We start from the raw sequence: 23,197 nt of genomic DNA, 5'->3' as shown, positions 1-23,197 counted from the left end.
AGATTTTTGCTGAAATTGTGACCGCGCGGCTTAGGGATTTTTTCAAAAAACGTTCTACGGACGTTGAGGGCTAATTCTGTTTCAATGATAAAAACCCATCTGTTTCCTCCGAAAAACCTTTGAGGGGATCGTTTGCAACAGATTGGCACCGTTTTTTATTGAATTGCAGAACGTCAGATTTTTGCTGAAATTGTGACCGCGCGGCTTAGGGATTTTTTCAAAAAACGTTGTTCGGACGTTGAGGGCTAATTCTGTTTCAATGATAAAAACCAATCGGTTTCCTCCAAAAACATTTGAGGGGATCATTTGCAAAATATTGGCACCATTTTTTATTGAATTGCAGAACGTCAGATTTTTGCGGAAATTGTGACCGCGCGGCTTAGCAATTTGTTCAAAAAACGTTGTTCGGACGTTGAGGGCTAATTCTGTTTCAATAATAAAAACCCATCGGTTTCCTCCAAAAAACCTTTGAGGGGATCGTTTGCAACAGATTGGCACCATTTTTTATTGAATTGCAGAACGTCAGATATTTTCTGAAATTGTGACCGCGCGGCTTAGGGATTTTTTCAAAAAACGTTGTTCGGACGTTGAGGGCTAATTCTGTTTCAATGATAAAAACCCATCTGTTTCCTCCGAAAAACCTTTGAGGGGATCGTTTGCAACAGATTGGCACCATTTTTTATTGAATTGCAGAACGCCAGATTCTTGCTGAAATTGTGACCGCGCGGCTTAGGGATTTTTTCAAAAAACGTTGATCGGACGTTGAGGGCTAATTCTGTTTCAATGATAAAAACTCATCGGTTTCCTCCGAAAAACCTTTGAGGGTATCGTTTGCAACAGATTGGCACCATTTCTGAATGAATTGCAGAACGTCAGATTTTTACTGAAATTGTGACCGCGCGGCTTAGGGATTTTTTGAAAAAACGTTGTGGGCTGATGATGTTTCAATGATAAAAACCCATCTGTTTCCTCCGAAAAACCTTTGAGGGGATAATTTGCAACAGATTGGCACTATTTTTTATTGAATTGCAGAACGTCAGATTTTTGATGAAATTGTGACCGCGCGGCTTAGGGATTTTTTCAAAAAAACGTTGTTCGGACTTCGTCAGCAAATTCTCTTTCCAAAAATAATAACAACCCGTCTGTTTCCACCAAAAAACCTTTGAGGGGATCGTTTGCAACAGATTGGCACCATTTTTCAATGAATTGCAGAACGTCATATTTTTGCTGAAATTGTGACCGCGCGGCTTAGGGATTTTTTGAAAAAACGTTGTGGGCTGATGATGTTTCAATGATAAAAACCCATCTGTTTCCTCCGAAAAACCTTTGAGGGGATCGTTTGCAACAGATTGGCACCATTTTTTATTGAATTGCAGAACGCCAGATTTTTGCTGAAATTGTGACCGCGCGGCTTAGGGATTTTTTCAAAAAACGTTGTTCGGACTTCGTCAGCAAATTCTCTTTCCGATAATAAAAACCCGTCTGTTTCCACCAAAAAACCTTTGAGGGGATCGTTTGCAACAGATTGGCACCATTTTTGAATGAATTGCAGAAGGTCAGATATTTTTGCTGAAATTGTGACCGCGCCTTAGGGTTTTTTTCAAAAAACGTTGTTCGGACGTTGAGGGCTAATTCTGTTTCAATGATAAAAACCCATCGGTTTCCTCCAAAAAACCTTTGAGGGGATCGTTTGCAACAGATTGGCACTATTTTTTATTGAATTGCAGAATGTCATATTTTTGCTGAAATTGTGACCGCGCGGCTTAGCAATTTTTTCAAAAAACGTTGTTCGGACATTGAAGGCTAATTCTGTTTAAATGATAAAAACGCATTGGTTTCCTCCGAAAAACCTTTGTGGGGATCGTTTGCAACAGATTGGCACCATTTTTTATTGAATTGCAGAACGTCATATTTTTGCTGAAATTGTGACCGTGCGGCTTAGGGATTTTTTCAAAAAACGTTGTTCGGACGTTGAGGGCTAATTCTGTTTCAATGATAAAAATAGATCTGTTTCCTGCGAAAAACCTTTGAGGGGATCGTTTGCAACAGATTGGCACCATTTTTGAATGAATTGCAGAACGTCAGATTTTTGCTGAAATTGTGACCGCGCGGCTTAGGGATTTTTCAAAAAACGTTGCTCGGACTTCGTCGGCTAATTCTCTTATCGATAATAAAAACCCGTCTGCTTCCACCGAAAAACCTTTGATGGGATCGTTTGCAACAGATTGGCACCATTTTTGAATGAATTGCAGAACGTCAGATTTTTGCTGAAATTGTGACCGCGCGCCTTAGGGTTGTTTTCGAAAAACGTTGTTCGGACGTTGAGGGCTAATTCTGTTTCAATGATAAAAACCCATCGGTTTCCTCCGAAAAACCTTTGAGGGGATCGTTTGCAACAGATTGGCACCATTTTTTATTGAATTGCAGAATGTCAGATTTTTGCTGAAATTGTGACCGAGCGGCTTAGGGATTTTTTCAAAAAACGTTGTTCGGACGTTGAAGGCTAATTCTGTTTCAATGATAAAAACCCATCTGTTTCCTCCGAAAAACCTTTGAGGGGATCGTTTGCAACAGATTGGCACCATTTTTTATTGAATTGCAGAACGTCAGATTTTTGCTGAAATTGTGACCGCGCGACTTAGGGATTTTTTCAAAAAACGTTGTTCGGACGTTGAGGGCTAATTCTGTTTCAATGATAAAAACCCATCTGTTTCCTCCGAAAAACCTTTGAGGGGATCGTTTGCAACAGATTGGCACCATTTTTTATTGAATTGCAGAAGGTCAGATATTTTTGCTGAAATTGTGACCGAGCGGCTTAGGGATTTTTTCAAAAAACGTTGTTCGGACGTTGAAGGCTAATTCTGTTTCAATGATAAAAACCCATCTGTTTCCTCCGAAAAACCTTTGAGGGGATCGTTTGCAACAGATTGGCACCATTTTTTATTGAATTGCAGAACGTCAGATTTTTGCTGAAATTGTGACCGCGCGACTTAGGGATTTTTTCAAAAAACGTTGTTCGGACTTCGTCAGCAAATTCTCTTTCCGATAATAAAAACCCGTCTGTTTCCACCAAAAAACCTTTGGGGCGATCATTTTCAACAGATTGGCACCATTTTTGAATGAATTGCAGAACGTCAAATTTTTGCTGAAATTGTGACCGCGTGCCTTAGGTTTTTTTTTCCAAAAACGTTGTTCGGAAGTTGAGGGCTAATTCTGTTTCAATGATAAGAACCCATCTGTTTCCTCCGAAAAACCTTTGAGGGGATTGTTTGCAACAGATTGGCACCATTTTTTATTGAATTGCAGAAGGTCAGATATTTTTGCTGAAATTGTGACCGCGCGGCTTAGGGATTTTTTCAAAAAACGTTGTTCGGACGTTGAGGGCTAATTCTGTTTCAATGATAAAAACCCATCTGTTTCCTCCGAAAAACTTTGAGGGGATCGTTTGCAACAGATTGGCACCATTTTTTATTGAATTGCAGAACTCCAGATTTTTGCTGAAATTGTGACCGCGCGGCTTAGGGATTTTTTCAAAAAACGTTGTTCGGACTTCGTCAGCAAATTCTCTTTCCGATAATAAAAACCCGTCTGTTTCCACCAAAAAACCTTTGAGGGGATTGTTTGCAACAGATTGGCACCATTTTTGAATGAATTGCAGAACGTCAGATTTTTGCTGAAATTGTGACCTTAGGGGTTTTTTTTCAAAAAACGTTGTTCGGACGTTGAGGGCTAATTCTGTTTCAATGATAAAAACCCATCGGTTTCCTCCGAAAAACCTTTGAGGGGATCGTTTGCAACAGATTGGCACCATTTTTGAATGAATTGCAGAACGTCAGATTTTTGCTGAAATTGTGACCGCGCGGCTTGGGGATTTTTTCAAAAAACGTTGTTCGGACGTTGAGGGCTAATTCTGTTTCAATGATAAAAACCCATGTTTCCTCCGAAAAACCTTTGAGGGGATCGTTTGCAACAGATTGGCACCATTTTTGAATGAATTGCAGAACGTCAGATTTTTGCTGAAATTGTGACCGCGCGGCTTAGGGATTTTTTCAAAAAACGTTGTTCGGACGTTGAGGGCTAATTCTGTTTCAAAGATAAAAACCCATCGGTTTCCTCCAAAAAACCTTTGAGGGGATCGTTTGCAACAGATTGGCACCATTTTTTATTGAATTGCAGAACGTCAGATTTTTGCTGAAATTGTGACCGCGCGGCTTAGGGATTTTTTCAAAAAACGTTGTTCGGACGTTGAGGGCTTATTCTGTTTCAACGATAAAAACCCATGTGTTTCCTCCGAAAAACCTTTGAGGGGATCGTTTGCAACAGATTGGCACCATTTTTTATTGAATTGCAGAACGTTAGATATTTTCTGAAATTGTGACCGCGCGGCTTAGGGATTTTTTCAAAAAACGTTCTACGGACGTTGAGGGCTAATTCTGTTTCAATGATAAAAACCCATCTGTTTCCTCCGAAAAACCTTTGAGGGGATCGTTTGCAACAGATTGGCACCGTTTTTTATTGAATTGCAGAACGTCAGATTTTTGCTGAAATTGTGACCGCGCGGCTTAGGGATTTTTTCAAAAAACGTTGTTCGGACGTTGAGGGCTAATTCTGTTTCAATGATAAAAACCAATCGGTTTCCTCCAAAAACATTTGAGGGGATCATTTGCAAAATATTGGCACCATTTTTTATTGAATTGCAGAACGTCAGATTTTTGCTGAAATTGTGACCGCGCGGCTTAGCAATTTGTTCAAAAAACGTTGTTCGGACGTTGAGGGCTAATTCTGTTTCAATAATAAAAACCCATCGGTTTCCTCCAAAAAACCTTTGAGGGGATCGTTTGCAACAGATTGGCACCATTTTTTATTGAATTGCAGAACGACAGATTCTTGCTGAAATTGTGACCGCGCGGCTTAGGATTTTTTTCAAAAAACGTTGATCGGACGTTGAGGGCTAATTCTGTTTCAATGATAAAAACTCATCGGTTTCCTCCGAAAAACCTTTGAGGGTATCGTTTGCAACAGATGGGCACCATTTCTGAATGAATTGCAGAACGTCAGATTTTTACTGAAATTGTGACCGCGCGGCTTAGGGATTTTTTCAAAAAAACATTGTTCGCACGTTGAGGGCTAATTCTGTTTCAATGATAAAAACCCATCTGTTTCCTCCGAAAAACCTTTGAGGGGATCGTTTGCAACAGATTGGCACTATTTTTTATTGAATTGCAGAACGTCAGATTTTTGATGAAATTGTGACCGCGCGGCTTAGGGATTTTTTGAAAAAACGTTGTGGGCTGATGATGTTTCAATGATAAAAAACCCATCTGTTTCCTCCGAAAAACCTTTGAGGGGATAATTTGCAACAGATTGGCACTATTTTTTATTGAATTGCAGAACGTCAGATTTTTGATGAAATTGTGACCGCGCGGCTTAGGGATTTTTTCAAAAAACGTTGTTCGGACTTCGTCAGCAAATTCTCTTTCCAAAAATAATAACAACCCGTCTGTTTCCACCAAAAACCTTTGAGGGGATCGTTTGCAACAGATTGGCACCATTTTCAATGAATTGCAGAACGTCAGATTTTTGCTGAAATTGTGACCGCGCGGCTTAGGGATTTTTTGAAAAAACGTTGTGGGCTGATGATGTTTCAATGATAAAAACCCATCTGTTTCCTCCGAAAAACCTTTGAGGGGATCGTTTGCAACAGATTGGCACCATTTTTATTGAATTGCAGAACGCCAGATTTTTGCTGAAATTGTGACCGCGCGGCTTAGGGATTTTTTTCAAAAAACGTTGTTCGGACTTCGTCAGCAAATTCTCTTTCCGATAATAAAAACCCGTCTGTTTCCACCAAAAAACCTTTGAGGGGATCGTTTGCAACAGATTGGCACCATTTTTGAATGAATTGCAGAAGGTCAGATATTTTTGCTGAAATTGTGACCGCGCCTTAGGGTTTTTTTCAAAAAACGTTGTTCGGACGTTGAGGGCTAATTCTGTTTCAATGATAAAAACCCATCGGTTTCCTCCAAAAAACCTTTGAGGGGATCGTTTGCAACAGATTGGCACTATTTTTTATTGAATTGCAGAATGTCATATTTTTGCTGAAATTGTGACCGCGCGGCTTAGCAATTTTTTCAAAAAACGTTGTTCGGACATTGAAGGCTAATTCTGTTTAAATGATAAAAACGCATTGGTTTCCTCCGAAAAACCTTTGTGGGGATCGTTTGCAACAGATTGGCACCATTTTTTATTGAATTGCAGAACGTCATATTTTTGCTGAAATTGTGACCGTGCGGCTTAGGGATTTTTTCAAAAAACGTTGTTCGGACGTTGAGGGCTAATTCTGTTTCAATGATAAAAATAGATCTTTTTCCTGCGAAAAACCTTTGAGGGGATCGTTTGCAACAGATTGGCACCATTTTTGAATGAATTGCAGAACGTCAGATTTTTGCTGAAATTGTGACCGCGCGGCTTAGGGATTTTTTCAAAAAACGTTGCTCGGACTTCGTCGGCTAATTCTCTTATCGATAATAAAAACCCGTCTGCTTCCACCGAAAAACCTTTGATGGATCGTTTGCAACAGATTGGCACCATTTTTGAATGAATTGCAGAACGTCAGATTTTTGCTGAAATTGTGACCGCGCGCCTTAGGGTTGTTTTCGAAAAACGTTGTTCGGACGTTGAGGGCTAATTCTGTTTCAATGATAAAAACCCATCGGTTTCCTCCGAAAAACCTTTGAGGGGATCGTTTGCAACAGATTGGCACCATTTTTTATTGAATTGCAGAATGTCAGATTTTTGCTGAAATTGTGACCGAGCGGCTTAGGGATTTTTTCAAAAAACGTTGTTCGGACGTTGAAGGCTAATTCTGTTTCAATGATAAAAACCCATCTGTTTCCTCCGAAAAACCTTTGAGGGGATCGTTTGCAACAGATTGGCACCATTTTTTATTGAATTGCAGAACGTCAGATTTTTGCTGAAATTGTGACCGCGCGGCTTAGGGATTTTTTCAAAAAACGTTGTTCGGACGTTGAAGGCTAATTCTGTTTCAATGATAAAAACCCATCTGTTTCCTCCGAAAAACCTTTGAGGGGATCGTTTGCAACAGATTGGCACCATTTTTTATTGAATTGCAGAACGTCAGATTTTTGCTGAAATTGTGACCGCGCGACTTAGGGATTTTTTCAAAAAACGTTGTTCGGACTTCGTCAGCAAATTCTCTTTCCGATAATAAAAACCCGTCTGTTTCCACCAAAAAACCTTTGGGGCGATCATTTTCAACAGATTGGCACCATTTTTGAATGAATTGCAGAACGTCAAATTTTTGCTGAAATTGTGACCGCGTGCCTTAGGTTTTTTTTTCCAAAAACGTTGTTCGGAAGTTGAGGGCTAATTCTGTTTCAATGATAAAAACCCATCTGTTTCCTCCGAAAAACCTTTGAGGGGATTGTTTGCAACAGATTGGCACCATTTTTTATTGAATTGCAGAAGGTCAGATATTTTTGCTGAAATTGTGACCGCGCGGCTTAGGGATTTTTTCAAAAAACGTTGTTCGGACGTTGAGGGCTAATTCTGTTTCAATGATAAAAACCCATCTGTTTCCTCCGAAAAACTTTGAGGGGATCGTTTGCAACAGATTGGCACCATTTTTTATTGAATTGCAGAACTCCAGATTTTTGCTGAAATTGTGACCGCGCGGCTTAGGGATTTTTTCAAAAAACGTTGTTCGGACTTCGTCAGCAAATTCTCTTTCCGATAATAAAAACCCGTCTGTTTCCACCAAAAAACCTTTGAGGGGATTGTTTGCAACAGATTGGCACCATTTTTGAATGAATTGCAGAACGTCAGATTTTTGCTGAAATTGTGACCTTAGGGGTTTTTTTTCAAAAAACGTTGTTCGGACGTTGAGGGCTAATTCTGTTTCAATGATAAAAACCCATCGGTTTCCTCCGAAAAACCTTTGAGGGGATCGTTTGCAACAGATTGGCACCATTTTTGAATGAATTGCAGAACGTCAGATTTTTGCTGAAATTGTGACCGCGCGGCTTGGGGATTTTTTCAAAAAACGTTGTTCGGACGTTGAGGGCTAATTCTGTTTCAATGATAAAAACCCATGTTTCCTCCGAAAAACCTTTGAGGGGATCGTTTGCAACAGATTGGCACCATTTTTGAATGAATTGCAGAACGTCAGATTTTTGCTGAAATTGTGACCGCGCGGCTTAGGGATTTTTTCAAAAAACGTTGTTCGGACGTTGAGGGCTAATTCTGTTTCAAAGATAAAAACCCATCGGTTTCCTCCAAAAAACCTTTGAGGGGATCGTTTGCAACAGATTGGCACCATTTTTTATTGAATTGCAGAACGTCAGATTTTTGCTGAAATTGTGACCGCGCGGCTTAGGGATTTTTTCAAAAAACGTTGTTCGGACGTTGAGGGCTTATTCTGTTTCAACGATAAAAACCCATGTGTTTCCTCCGAAAAACCTTTGAGGGGATCGTTTGCAACAGATTGGCACCATTTTTTATTGAATTGCAGAACGTTAGATATTTTCTGAAATTGTGACCGCGCGGCTTAGGGATTTTTTCAAAAAACGTTCTACGGACGTTGAGGGCTAATTCTGTTTCAATGATAAAAACCCATCTGTTTCCTCCGAAAAACCTTTGAGGGGATCGTTTGCAACAGATTGGCACCGTTTTTTATTGAATTGCAGAACGTCAGATTTTTGCTGAAATTGTGACCGCGCGGCTTAGGGATTTTTTCAAAAAACGTTGTTCGGACGTTGAGGGCTAATTCTGTTTCAATGATAAAAACCAATCGGTTTCCTCCAAAAACATTTGAGGGGATCATTTGCAAAATATTGGCACCATTTTTTATTGAATTGCAGAACGTCAGATTTTTGCTGAAATTGTGACCGCGCGGCTTAGCAATTTGTTCAAAAAACGTTGTTCGGACGTTGAGGGCTAATTCTGTTTCAATAATAAAAACCCATCGGTTTCCTCCAAAAAACCTTTGAGGGGATCGTTTGCAACAGATTGGCACCATTTTTTATTGAATTGCAGAACGACAGATTCTTGCTGAAATTGTGACCGCGCGGCTTAGGGATTTTTTCAAAAAACGTTGATCGGACGTTGAGGGCTAATTCTGTTTCAATGATAAAAACTCATCGGTTTCCTCCGAAAAACCTTTGAGGGTATCGTTTGCAACAGATGGGCACCATTTCTGAATGAATTGCAGAACGTCAGATTTTTACTGAAATTGTGACCGCGCGGCTTAGGGATTTTTTCAAAAAACATTGTTCGCACGTTGAGGGCTAATTCTGTTTCAATGATAAAAACCCATCTGTTTCCTCCGAAAAACCTTTGAGGGGATCGTTTGCAACAGATTGGCACTATTTTTTATTGAATTGCAGAACGTCAGATTTTTGATGAAATTGTGACCGCGCGGCTTAGGGATTTTTTGAAAAAACGTTGTGGGCTGATGATGTTTCAATGATAAAAACCCATCTGTTTCCTCCGAAAAACCTTTGAGGGGATAATTTGCAACAGATTGGCACTATTTTTTATTGAATTGCAGAACGTCAGATTTTTGATGAAATTGTGACCGCGCGGCTTAGGGATTTTTTCAAAAAAACGTTGTTCGGACTTCGTCAGCAAATTCTCTTTCCAAAAATAATAACAACCCGTCTGTTTCCACCAAAAAACCTTTGAGGGGATCGTTTGCAACAGATTGGCACCATTTTTCAATGAATTGCAGAACGTCAGATTTTTGCTGAAATTGTGACCGCGCGGCTTAGGGATTTTTTGAAAAAACGTTGTGGGCTGATGATGTTTCAATGATAAAAACCCATCTGTTTCCTCCGAAAAACCTTTGAGGGGATCGTTTGCAACAGATTGGCACCATTTTTTATTGAATTGCAGAACGCCAGATTTTTGCTGAAATTGTGACCGCGCGGCTTAGGGATTTTTTCAAAAAACGTTGTTCGGACTTCGTCAGCAAATTCTCTTTCCGATAATAAAAACCCGTCTGTTTCCACCAAAAAACCTTTGAGGGGATCGTTTGCAACAGATTGGCACCATTTTTGAATGAATTGCAGAAGGTCAGATATTTTTGCTGAAATTGTGACCGCGCCTTAGGGTTTTTTTCAAAAAACGTTGTTCGGACGTTGAGGGCTAATTCTGTTTCAATGATAAAAACCCATCGGTTTCCTCCAAAAAACCTTTGAGGGGATCGTTTGCAACAGATTGGCACTATTTTTTATTGAATTGCAGAATGTCATATTTTTGCTGAAATTGTGACCGCGCGGCTTAGCAATTTTTTCAAAAAACGTTGTTCGGACATTGAAGGCTAATTCTGTTTAAATGATAAAAACGCATTGGTTTCCTCCGAAAAACCTTTGTGGGGATCGTTTGCAACAGATTGGCACCATTTTTTATTGAATTGCAGAACGTCATATTTTTGCTGAAATTGTGACCGTGCGGCTTAGGGATTTTTTCAAAAAACGTTGTTCGGACGTTGAGGGCTAATTCTGTTTCAATGATAAAAATAGATCTTTTTCCTGCGAAAAACCTTTGAGGGGATCGTTTGCAACAGATTGGCACCATTTTTGAATGAATTGCAGAACGTCAGATTTTTGCTGAAATTGTGACCGCGCGGCTTAGGGATTTTTTCAAAAAACGTTGCTCGGACTTCGTCGGCTAATTCTCTTATCGATAATAAAAACCCGTCTGCTTCCACCGAAAAACCTTTGATGGGATCGTTTGCAACAGATTGGCACCATTTTTGAATGAATTGCAGAACGTCAGATTTTTGCTGAAATTGTGACCGCGCGCCTTAGGGTTGTTTTCGAAAAACGTTGTTCGGACGTTGAGGGCTAATTCTGTTTCAATGATAAAAACCCATCGGTTTCCTCCGAAAAACCTTTGAGGGGATCGTTTGCAACAGATTGGCACCATTTTTTATTGAATTGCAGAATGTCAGATTTTTGCTGAAATTGTGACCGAGCGGCTTAGGGATTTTTTCAAAAAACGTTGTTCGGACGTTGAAGGCTAATTCTGTTTCAATGATAAAAACCCATCTGTTTCCTCCGAAAAACCTTTGAGGGGATCGTTTGCAACAGATTGGCACCATTTTTTATTGAATTGCAGAACGTCAGATTTTTGCTGAAATTGTGACCGCGCGGCTTAGGGATTTTTTCAAAAAACGTTGTTCGGACGTTGAAGGCTAATTCTGTTTCAATGATAAAAACCCATGTTTCCTCCGAAAAACCTTTGAGGGGATCGTTTGCAACAGATTGGCACCATTTTTGAATGAATTGCAGAACGTCAGATTTTTGCTGAAATTGTGACCGCGCGGCTTAGGGATTTTTTCAAAAAACGTTGTTCGGACGTTGAGGGCTAATTCTGTTTCAAAGATAAAAACCCATCGGTTTCCTCCAAAAAACCTTTGAGGGGATCGTTTGCAACAGATTGGCACCATTTTTTATTGAATTGCAGAACGTCAGATTTTTGCTGAAATTGTGACCGCGCGGCTTAGGGATTTTTTCAAAAAACGTTGTTCGGACGTTGAGGGCTTATTCTGTTTCAACGATAAAAACCCATGTGTTTCCTCCGAAAAACCTTTGAGGGGATCGTTTGCAACAGATTGGCACCATTTTTTATTGAATTGCAGAACGTCAGATATTTTCTGAAATTGTGACCGCGCGGCTTAGGGATTTTTTCAAAAAACGTTCTACGGACGTTGAGGGCTAATTCTGTTTCAATGATAAAAACCCATCTGTTTCCTCCGAAAAACCTTTGAGGGGATCGTTTGCAACAGATTGGCACCGTTTTTTATTGAATTGCAGAACGTCAGATTTTTGCTGAAATTGTGACCGCGCGGCTTAGGGATTTTTTCAAAAAACGTTGTTCGGACGTTGAGGGCTAATTCTGTTTCAATGATAAAAACCAATCGGTTTCCTCCAAAAACATTTGAGGGGATCATTTGCAAAATATTGGCACCATTTTTTATTGAATTGCAGAACGTCAGATTTTTGCTGAAATTGTGACCGCGCGGCTTAGCAATTTGTTCAAAAAACGTTGTTCGGACGTTGAGGGCTAATTCTGTTTCAATAATAAAAACCCATCGGTTTCCTCCAAAAAACCTTTGAGGGGATCGTTTGCAACAGATTGGCACCATTTTTTATTGAATTGCAGAACGACAGATTCTTGCTGAAATTGTGACCGCGCGGCTTAGGGATTTTTTCAAAAAACGTTGATCGGACGTTGAGGGCTAATTCTGTTTCAATGATAAAAACTCATCGGTTTCCTCCGAAAAACCTTTGAGGGTATCGTTTGCAACAGATGGGCACCATTTCTGAATGAATTGCAGAACGTCAGATTTTTACTGAAATTGTGACCGCGCGGCTTAGGGATTTTTTCAAAAAACATTGTTCGCACGTTGAGGGCTAATTCTGTTTCAATGATAAAAACCCATCTGTTTCCTCCGAAAAACCTTTGAGGGGATCGTTTGCAACAGATTGGCACTATTTTTTATTGAATTGCAGAACGTCAGATTTTTGATGAAATTGTGACCGCGCGGCTTAGGGATTTTTTGAAAAAACGTTGTGGGCTGATGATGTTTCAATGATAAAAACCCATCTGTTTCCTCCGAAAAACCTTTGAGGGGATAATTTGCAACAGATTGGCACTATTTTTTATTGAATTGCAGAACGTCAGATTTTTGATGAAATTGTGACCGCGCGGCTTAGGGATTTTTTCAAAAAAACGTTGTTCGGACTTCGTCAGCAAATTCTCTTTCCAAAAATAATAACAACCCGTCTGTTTCCACCAAAAAACCTTTGAGGGGATCGTTTGCAACAGATTGGCACCATTTTTCAATGAATTGCAGAACGTCAGATTTTTGCTGAAATTGTGACCGCGCGGCTTAGGGATTTTTTGAAAAAACGTTGTGGGCTGATGATGTTTCAATGATAAAAACCCATCTGTTTCCTCCGAAAAACCTTTGAGGGGATCGTTTGCAACAGATTGGCACCATTTTTTATTGAATTGCAGAACGCCAGATTTTTGCTGAAATTGTGACCGCGCGGCTTAGGGATTTTTTCAAAAAACGTTGTTCGGACTTCGTCAGCAAATTCTCTTTCCGATAATAAAAACCCGTCTGTTTCCACCAAAAAACCTTTGAGGGGATCGTTTGCAACAGATTGGCACCATTTTTTATTGAATTGCAGAACGTCAGATTTTTGCTGAAATTGTGACCGCGCGGCTTAGGGATTTTTTCAAAAAACGTTGTTCGGACGTTGAGGGCTTATTCTGTTTCAACGATAAAAACCCATGTGTTTCCTCCGAAAAACCTTTGAGGGGATCGTTTGCAACAGATTGGCACCATTTTTTATTGAATTGCAGAACGTCAGATATTTTCTGAAATTGTGACCGCGCGGCTTAGGGATTTTTTCAAAAAACGTTCTACGGACGTTGAGGGCTAATTCTGTTTCAATGATAAAAACCCATCTGTTTCCTCCGAAAAACCTTTGAGGGGATCGTTTGCAACAGATTGGCACCGTTTTTTATTGAATTGCAGAACGTCAGATTTTTGCTGAAATTGTGACCGCGCGGCTTAGGGATTTTTTCAAAAAACGTTGTTCGGACGTTGAGGGCTAATTCTGTTTCAATGATAAAAACCAATCGGTTTCCTCCAAAAACATTTGAGGGGATCATTTGCAAAATATTGGCACCATTTTTTATTGAATTGCAGAACGTCAGATTTTTGCTGAAATTGTGACCGCGCGGCTTAGCAATTTGTTCAAAAAACGTTGTTCGGACGTTGAGGGCTAATTCTGTTTCAATAATAAAAACCCATCGGTTTCCTCCAAAAAACCTTTGAGGGGATCGTTTGCAACAGATTGGCACCATTTTTTATTGAATTGCAGAACGACAGATTCTTGCTGAAATTGTGACCGCGCGGCTTAGGGATTTTTTCAAAAAACGTTGATCGGACGTTGAGGGCTAATTCTGTTTCAATGATAAAAACTCATCGGTTTCCTCCGAAAAACCTTTGAGGGTATCGTTTGCAACAGATGGGCACCATTTCTGAATGAATTGCAGAACGTCAGATTTTTACTGAAATTGTGACCGCGCGGCTTAGGGATTTTTTCAAAAAACATTGTTCGCACGTTGAGGGCTAATTCTGTTTCAATGATAAAAACCCATCTGTTTCCTCCGAAAAACCTTTGAGGGGATCGTTTGCAACAGATTGGCACTATTTTTTATTGAATTGCAGAACGTCAGATTTTTGATGAAATTGTGACCGCGCGGCTTAGGGATTTTTTGAAAAAACGTTGTGGGCTGATGATGTTTCAATGATAAAAACCCATCTGTTTCCTCCGAAAAACCTTTGAGGGGATAATTTGCAACAGATTGGCACTATTTTTTATTGAATTGCAGAACGTCAGATTTTTGATGAAATTGTGACCGCGCGGCTTAGGGATTTTTTCAAAAAAACGTTCTTCGGACTTCGTCAGCAAATTCTCTTTCCAAAAATAATAACAACCCGTCTGTTTCCACCAAAAAACCTTTGAGGGGATCGTTTGCAACAGATTGGCACCATTTTTCAATGAATTGCAGAACGTCAGATTTTTGCTGAAATTGTGACCGCGCGGCTTAGGGATTTTTTGAAAAAACGTTGTGGGCTGATGATGTTTCAATGATAAAAACCCATCTGTTTCCTCCGAAAAACCTTTGAGGGGATCGTTTGCAACAGATTGGCACCATTTTTTATTGAATTGCAGAACGCCAGATTTTTGCTGAAATTGTGACCGCGCGGCTTAGGGATTTTTTCAAAAAACGTTGTTCGGACTTCGTCAGCAAATTCTCTTTCCGATAATAAAAACCCGTCTGTTTCCACCAAAAAACCTTTGAGGGGATCGTTTGCAACAGATTGGCACCATTTTTGAATGAATTGCAGAAGGTCAGATATTTTTGCTGAAATTGTGACCGCGCCTTAGGGTTTTTTTCAAAAAACGTTGTTCGGACGTTGAGGGCTAATTCTGTTTCAATGATAAAAACCCATCGGTTTCCTCCAAAAAACCTTTGAGGGGATCGTTTGCAACAGATTGGCACTATTTTTTATTGAATTGCAGAATGTCATATTTTTGCTGAAATTGTGACCGCGCGGCTTAGCAATTTTTTCAAAAAACGTTGTTCGGACGTTGAGGGCTAATTCTGTTTCAATGATAAAAATAGATCTGTTTCCTGCGAAAAACCTTTGAGGGGATCGTTTGCAACAGATTGGCACCATTTTTGAATGAATTGCAGAACGTCAGATTTTTGCTGAAATTGTGACCGCGCGGCTTAGGGATTTTTTCAAAAAACGTTGCTCGGACTTCGTCGGCTAATTCTCTTATCGATAATAAAAACCCGTCTGCTTCCACCGAAAAACCTTTGATGGGATCGTTTGCAACAGATTGGCACCATTTTTGAATGAATTGCAGAACGTCAGATTTTTGCTGAAATTGTGACCGCGCGCCTTAGGGTTGTTTTCGAAAAACGTTGTTCGGACGTTGAGGGCTAATTCTGTTTCAATGATAAAAACCCATCGGTTTCCTCCGAAAAACCTTTGAGGGGATCGTTTGCAACAGATTGGCACCATTTTTTATTGAAATCCAGAATGTCAGATTTTTGCTGAAATTGTGACCGAGCGGCTTAGGGATTTTTTCAAAAAACGTTGTTCGGACGTTGAAGGCTAATTCTGTTTCAATGATAAAAACCCATCTGTTTCCTCCGAAAAACCTTTGAGGGGATCGTTTGCAACAGATTGGCACCATTTTTTATTGAATTGCAGAACGTCAGATTTTTGCTGAAATTGTGACCGCGCGACTTAGGGATCTTTTCAAAAAACGTTGATCGGACGTTGAGGGCTAATTCTGTTTCAATGATAAAAACCCATCTGTTTCCTCCGAAAAACCTTTGAGGGGATCGTTTGCAACAGATTGGCACCATTTTTTATTGAATTGCAGAAGGTCAGATATTTTTGCTGAAATTGTGACCGAGCGGCTTAGGGATTTTTTCAAAAAACGTTGTTCGGACGTTGAAGGCTAATTCTGTTTCAATGATAAAAACCCATCTGTTTCCTCCGAAAAACCTTTGAGGGGATCGTTTGCAACAGATTGGCACCATTTTTTATTGAATTGCAGAACGTCAGATTTTTGCTGAAATTGTGACCGCGCGACTTAGGGATTTTTTCAAAAAACGTTGTTCGGACGTTGAAGGCTAATTCTGTTTCAATGATAAAAACCCATCTGTTTCCTCCGAAAAACCTTTGAGGGGATCGTTTGCAACAGATTGGCACCATTTTTTATTGAATTGCAGAAGGTCAGATATTTTTGCTGAAATTGTGACCGCGCGGCTTAGGGATGTTTTCAAAAACCGTTGTTCGGACGTTGAGGGCTAATTCTGTTTCAATGATAAAAACCCGTCTGTTTCCTCCGAAAAACTTTGAGGGGATCGTTTGCAACAGATTGGCACCATTTTTTATTGAATTGCAGAACGCCAGATTTTTGCTGAAATTGTGACCGCGCGGTTAGGGATTTTTTCAAAAAACGTTGTTCGGACTTCGTCAGCAAATTCTCTTTCCGATAATAAAAACCCGTCTGTTTCCACCAAAAAACCTTTGGGGGGATCATTTGCAACAGATTGGCACCATTTTTGAATGAATTGCAGAACGTCAGATTTTTGCTGAAATTGTGACCGCGCGCCTTAGGTTTTTTTTTCCAAAAACGTTGTTCGGAAGTTGAGGGCTAATTCTGTTTCAATGATAAAAACCCATCTGTTTCCTCCGAAAAACCTTTGAGGGGATTGTTTGCAACAGATTGGCACCATTTTTTATTGAATTGCAGAAGGTCAGATATTTTTGCTGAAATTGTGACCGCGCGGCTTAGGGATTTTTTCAAAAAACGTTGTTCGGACGTTGAGGGCTAATTCTGTTTCAATGATAAAAACCCATCTGTTTCCTCCGAAAAACTTTGAGGGGATCGTTTGCAACAGATTGGCACCATTTTTTATTGAATTGCAGAACTCCAGATTTTTGCTGAAATTGTGACCGCGCGGCTTAGGGATTTTTTCAAAAAACGTTGTTCGGACTTCGTCAGCAAATTCTCTTTCCGATAATAAAAACCCGTCTGTTTCCACCAAAAAACCTTTGGGGGGATCGTTTGCAACAGATTGGCACCATTTTTGAATGAATTGCAGAACGTCAGATTTTTGCTGAAATTGTGACCTTAGGGGTTTTTTTTCAAAAAACGTTGTTCGGACGTTGAGGGCTAATTCTGTTTCAATGATAAAAACCCATCGGTTTCCTCCGAAAAACCTTTGAGGGGATCGTTTGCAACAGATTGGCACCATTTTTGAATGAATTGCAGAACGTCAGATTTTTGCTGAAATTGTGACCGCGCGGCTTAGGGATTTTTTCAAAAAACGTTGTTCGGACGTTGAAGGCTAATTCTGTTTCAATGATAAAAACCCATGTTTCCTCCGAAAAACCTTTGAGGGGATCGTTTGCAACAGATTGGCACCATTTTTGAATGAATTGCAGAACGTCAGATTTTTGCTGAAATTGTGACCGCGCGGCTTAGGGATTTTTTCAAAAAACGTTGTTCGGACGTTGAGGGCTAATTCTGTTTCAAAGATAAAAACCCATCGGTTTCCTCCAAAAAACCTTTGAGGGGATCGTTTGCAACAGATTGGCACCATTTTTTATTGAATTGCAGAACGTCAGATTTTTGCTGAAATTGTGACCGCGCGGCTTAGGGATTTTTTCAAAAAACGTTGTTCGCACGTTGAGGGCTTATTCTGTTTCAACGATAAAAACCCATGTGTTTCCTCCGAAAAACCTTTGAGGGGATCGTTTGCAACAGATTGGCACCATTTTTTATTGAATTGCAGAACGTCAGATATTTTCTGAAATTGTGACCGCGCGGCTTAGGGATTTTTTCAAAAAACGTTCTACGGACGTTGAGGGCTAATTCTGTTTCAATGATAAAAACCCATCTGTTTCCTCCGAAAAACCTTTGAGGGGATCGTTTGCAACAGATTGGCACCGTTTTTTATTGAATTGCAGAACGTCAGATTTTTGCTGAAATTGTGACCGCGCGGCTTAGGGATTTTTTCAAAAAACGTTGTTCGGACGTTGAGGGCTAATTCTGTTTCAATGATAAAAACCAATCGGTTTCCTCCAAAAACATTTGAGGGGATCATTTGCAAAATATTGGCACCATTTTTTATTGAATTGCAGAACGTCAGATTTTTGCTGAAATTGTGACCGCGCGGCTTAGCAATTTGTTCAAAAAACGTTGTTCGGACGTTGAGGGCTAATTCTGTTTCAATAATAAAAACCCATCGGTTTCCTCCGAAAAACCTTTGAGGGGATCGTTTGCAACAGATTGGCACCATTTTTGAATGAATTGCAGAACGTCAGATTTTTGCTGAAATTGTGACCGCGCGGCTTAGGGATTTTTTCAAAAAACGTTGCTCGGACTTCGTCGGCTAATTCTCTTATCGATAATAAAAACCCGTCTGCTTCCACCGAAAAACCTTTGATGGGATCGTTTGCAACAGATTGGCACCATTTTTGAATGAATTGCAGAACGTCAGATTTTTGCTGAAATTGTGACCGCGCGCCTTAGGGTTGTTTTCGAAAAACGTTGTTCGGACGTTGAGGGCTAATTCTGTTTCAATGATAAAAACCCATCGGTTTCCTCCGAAAAACCTTTGAGGGGATCGTTTGCAACAGATTGGCACCATTTTTTATTGAAATCCAGAATGTCAGATTTTTGCTGAAATTGTGACCGAGCGGCTTAGGGATTTTTTCAAAAAACGTTGTTCGGACGTTGAAGGCTAATTCTGTTTCAATGATAAAAACCCATCTGTTTCCTCCGAAAAACCTTTGAGGGGATCGTTTGCAACAGATTGGCACCATTTTTTATTGAATTGCAGAACGTCAGATTTTTGCTGAAATTGTGACCGCGCGACTTAGGGATTTTTTCAAAAAACGTTGATCGGACGTTGAGGGCTAATTCTGTTTCAATGATAAAAACCCATCTGTTTCCTCCGAAAAACCTTTGAGGGGATCGTTTGCAACAGATTGGCACCATTTTTTATTGAATTGCAGAAGGTCAGATATTTTTGCTGAAATTGTGACCGAGCGGCTTAGGGATTTTTTCAAAAAACGTTGTTCGGACGTTGAAGGCTAATTCTGTTTCAATGATAAAAACCCATCTGTTTCCTCCGAAAAACCTTTGAGGGGATCGTTTGCAACAGATTGGCACCATTTTTTATTGAATTGCAGAACGTCAGATTTTTGCTGAAATTGTGACCGCGCGACTTAGGGATTTTTTCAAAAAACGTTGTTCGGACGTTGAGGGCTAATTCTGTTTCAATGATAAAATCCCATCTGTTTCCTCCGAAAAACCTTTGAGGGGATCGTTTGCAACAGATTGGCACCATTTTTTATTGAATTGCAGAAGGTCAGATATTTTTGCTGAAATTGTGACCGCGCGGCTTAGGGATTTTTTCAAAAACCGTTGTTCGGACGTTGAGGGCTAATTCTGTTTCAATGATAAAAACCCGTCTGTTTCCTCCGAAAAACTTTGAGGGGATCGTTTGCAACAGATTGGCACCATTTTTTATTGAATTGCAGAACGCCAGATTTTTGCTGAAATTGTGACCGCGCGGTTAGGGATTTTTTCAAAAAACGTTGTTCGGACTTCGTCAGCAAATTCTCTTTCCGATAATAAAAACCCGTCTGTTTCCACCAAAAAACCTTTGGGGGGATCATTTGCAACAGATTGGCACCATTTTTGAATGAATTGCAGAACGTCAGATTTTTGCTGAAATTGTGACCGCGCGCCTTAGGTTTTTTTTTCCAAAAACGTTGTTCGGAAGTTGAGGGCTAATTCTGTTTCAATGATAAAAACCCATCTGTTTCCTCCGAAAAACCTTTGAGGGGATTGTTTGCAACAGATTGGCACCATTTTTTATTGAATTGCAGAAGGTCAGATATTTTTGCTGAAATTGTGACCGCGCGGCTTAGGGATTTTTTCAAAAAACGTTGTTCGGACGTTGAGGGCTAATTCTGTTTCAATGATAAAAACCCATCTGTTTCCTCCGAAAAACTTTGAGGGGATCGTTTGCAACAGATTGGCACCATTTTTTATTGAATTGCAGAACTCCAGATTTTTGCTGAAATTGTGACCGCGCGGCTTAGGGATTTTTTCAAAAAACGTTGTTCGGACTTCGTCAGCAAATTCTCTTTCCGATAATAAAAACCCGTCTGTTTCCACCAAAAAACCTTTGGGGGGATCGTTTGCAACAGATTGGCACCATTTTTGAATGAATTGCAGAACGTCAGATTTTTGCTGAAATTGTGACCTTAGGGGTTTTTTTTCAAAAAACGTTGTTCGGACGTTGAGGGCTAATTCTGTTTCAATTATAAAAACCCATCGGTTTCCTCCGAAAAACCTTTGAGGGGATCGTTTGCAACAGATTGGCACCGTTTTTGAATGAATTGCAGAACGTCAGATTTTTGCTGAAATTGTGACCGCGCGGCTTAGGGATTTTTTCAAAAAACGTTGTTCGGACGTTGAAGGCTAATTCTGTTTCAATGATAAAAACCCATGTTTCCTCCGAAAAACCTTTGAGGGGATCGTTTGCAACAGATTGGCACCATTTTTGAATGAATTGCAGAACGTCAGATTTTTGTTGAAATTGTGACCGCGCGGCTTAGGGATTTTTTCAAAAAACGTTGTTCGGACGTTGAGGGCTAATTCTGTTTCAAAGATAAAAACCCATCGGTTTCCTCCAAAAAACCTTTGAGGGGATCGTTTGCAACAGATTGGCACCATTTTTTATTGAATTGCAGAACGTCAGATTTTTGCTGAAATTGTGACCGCGCGGCTTAGGGATTTTTTCAAAAAACGTTGTTCGCACGTTGAGGGCTTATTCTGTTTCAACGATAAAAACCCATGTGTTTCCTCCGAAAAACCTTTGAGGGGATCGTTTGCAACAGATTGGCACCATTTTTTATTGAATTGCAGAACGTCAGATATTTTCTGAAATTGTGACCGCGCGGCTTAGGGATTTTTTCAAAAAACGTTCTACGGACGTTGAGGGCTAATTCTGTTTCAATGATAAAAACCCATCTGTTTCCTCCGAAAAACCTTTGAGGGGATCGTTTGCAACAGATTGGCACCGTTTTTTATTGAATTGCAGAACGTCAGATTTTTGCTGAAATTGTGACCGCGCGGCTTAGGGATTTTTTCAAAAAACGTTGTTCGGACGTTGAGGGCTAATTCTGTTTCAATGATAAAAACCAATCGGTTTCCTCCAAAAACATTTGAGGGGATCATTTGCAAAATATTGGCACCATTTTTTATTGAATTGCAGAACGTCAGATTTTTGCTGAAATTGTGACCGCGCGGCTTAGCAATTTGTTCAAAAAACGTTGTTCGGACGTTGAGGGCTAATTCTGTTTCAATAATAAAAACCCATCGGTTTCCTCCGAAAAACCTTTGAGGGGATCGTTTGCAACAGATTGGCACCATTTTTTATTGAATTGCAGAACGACAGATTCTTGCTGAAATTGTGACCGCGCGGCTTAGGGATTTTTTCAAAAAACGTTGATCGGACGTTGAGGGCTAATTCTGTTTCAATGATAAAAACTCATCGGTTTCCTCCGAAAAACCTTTGAGGGTATCGTTTGCAACAGATGGGCACCATTTCTGAATGAATTGCAGAACGTCAGATTTTTACTGAAATTGTGACCGCGCGGCTTAGGGATTTTTTCAAAAAACATTGTTCGGACGTTGAGGGCTAATTCTGTTTCAATGATAAAAACCCATCTGTTTCCTCCGAAAAACCTTTGAGGGGATCGTTTGCAACAGATTGGCACTATTTTTTATTGAATTGCAGAACGTCAGATTTTTGATGAAATTGTGACCGCGCGGCTTAGGGATTTTTTTAAAAAAACGTTGTGGGCTGATGATGTTTCAATGATAAAAACCCATCTGTTTCCTCCGAAAAACCTTTGAGCGGATAGTTTGCAACAGATTGACACTATTTTTTATTGAATTGCAGAACGTCAGATTTTTGTTGAAATTGTGACCGCGCGGCTTAGGGATTTTTTCAAAAAAACGTTGTTCGGACTTCGTCAGCAAATTCTCTTTCCAAAAATAATAACAACCCGTCTGTTTCCACCAAAAAACCTTTGAGGGGATCGTTTGCAACAGATTGGCACCATTTTTTATGGAATTGCAGAACGTCAGATTTTTACTGAAATTGTGACCGCGCGGCTTAGGGATTTTTTCAAAAAACATTGTTCGGACGTTGAGGGCTAATTCTGTTTCAATGATAAAAACCCATCTGTTTCCTCCGAAAAACCTTTGAGGGGATCGTTTGCAACAGATTGACACTATTTTTTATTGAATTGCAGAACGTCAGATTTTTGCTGAAATTGTGACCGCGCGGCTTAGGGATTTTTTCAAAAAACGTTGTTCGGACTTCGTCAGCAAATTCTCTTTCCGATAATAAAAACCCGTCTGTTTCCACCAAAAAACCTTTGAGGGGATTGTTTGCAACAGATTGGCACCATTTTTCAATGAATTGCAGAACGTCAGATTTTTGCTGAAATTGTGACCGCGCGGCTTAGGGATTTTTTGAAAAAACGTTGTGGGCCGATGATGTTTCAATGATAAAAACCCATCTGTTTCCTCCGAAAAACCTTTGAGGGGATAGTTTGCAGCAGATTGGCACTATTTTTTATTGAATTGCAGAACGTCAGATTTTTGATGAAATTGTGACCGCGCGGCTTAGGGATTTTTTCAAAAAACGTTGTTCGGACTTCGTCAGCAAATTCTCTTTCCGATAATAAAAACCCGTCTGTTTCCACCAAAAAACCTTTGAGGGGATCGTTTGCAACAGATTGGCACCATTTTTGAATGAATTGCAGAACGTCAGATTTTTGCTGAAATTGTGACCGCGCGGCTTAGGGATTTTTTCAAGAAACGTTGTTCGGTCGTTGAGGGCTAATTCTGTTGAAATGATAAAAACCCATCGTTTTCCTCCGAAAAACCTTCGAGGGGATCGTTTGCAACAGATTGGCACTATTTTTTATTGAATTGCAGAACGTCAGATTTTTGCTAAAATTGTGACCGCGCGG

The sequence above is a fragment of the Podarcis melisellensis genome (assembly GCF_964234715.1).
Source record: "Podarcis melisellensis genome assembly, chromosome: 8".
Classification (NCBI taxonomy): Eukaryota; Metazoa; Chordata; class Lepidosauria; order Squamata; family Lacertidae; genus Podarcis; species Podarcis melisellensis.
Note: the sequence above shows the minus strand (reverse complement) of the source record.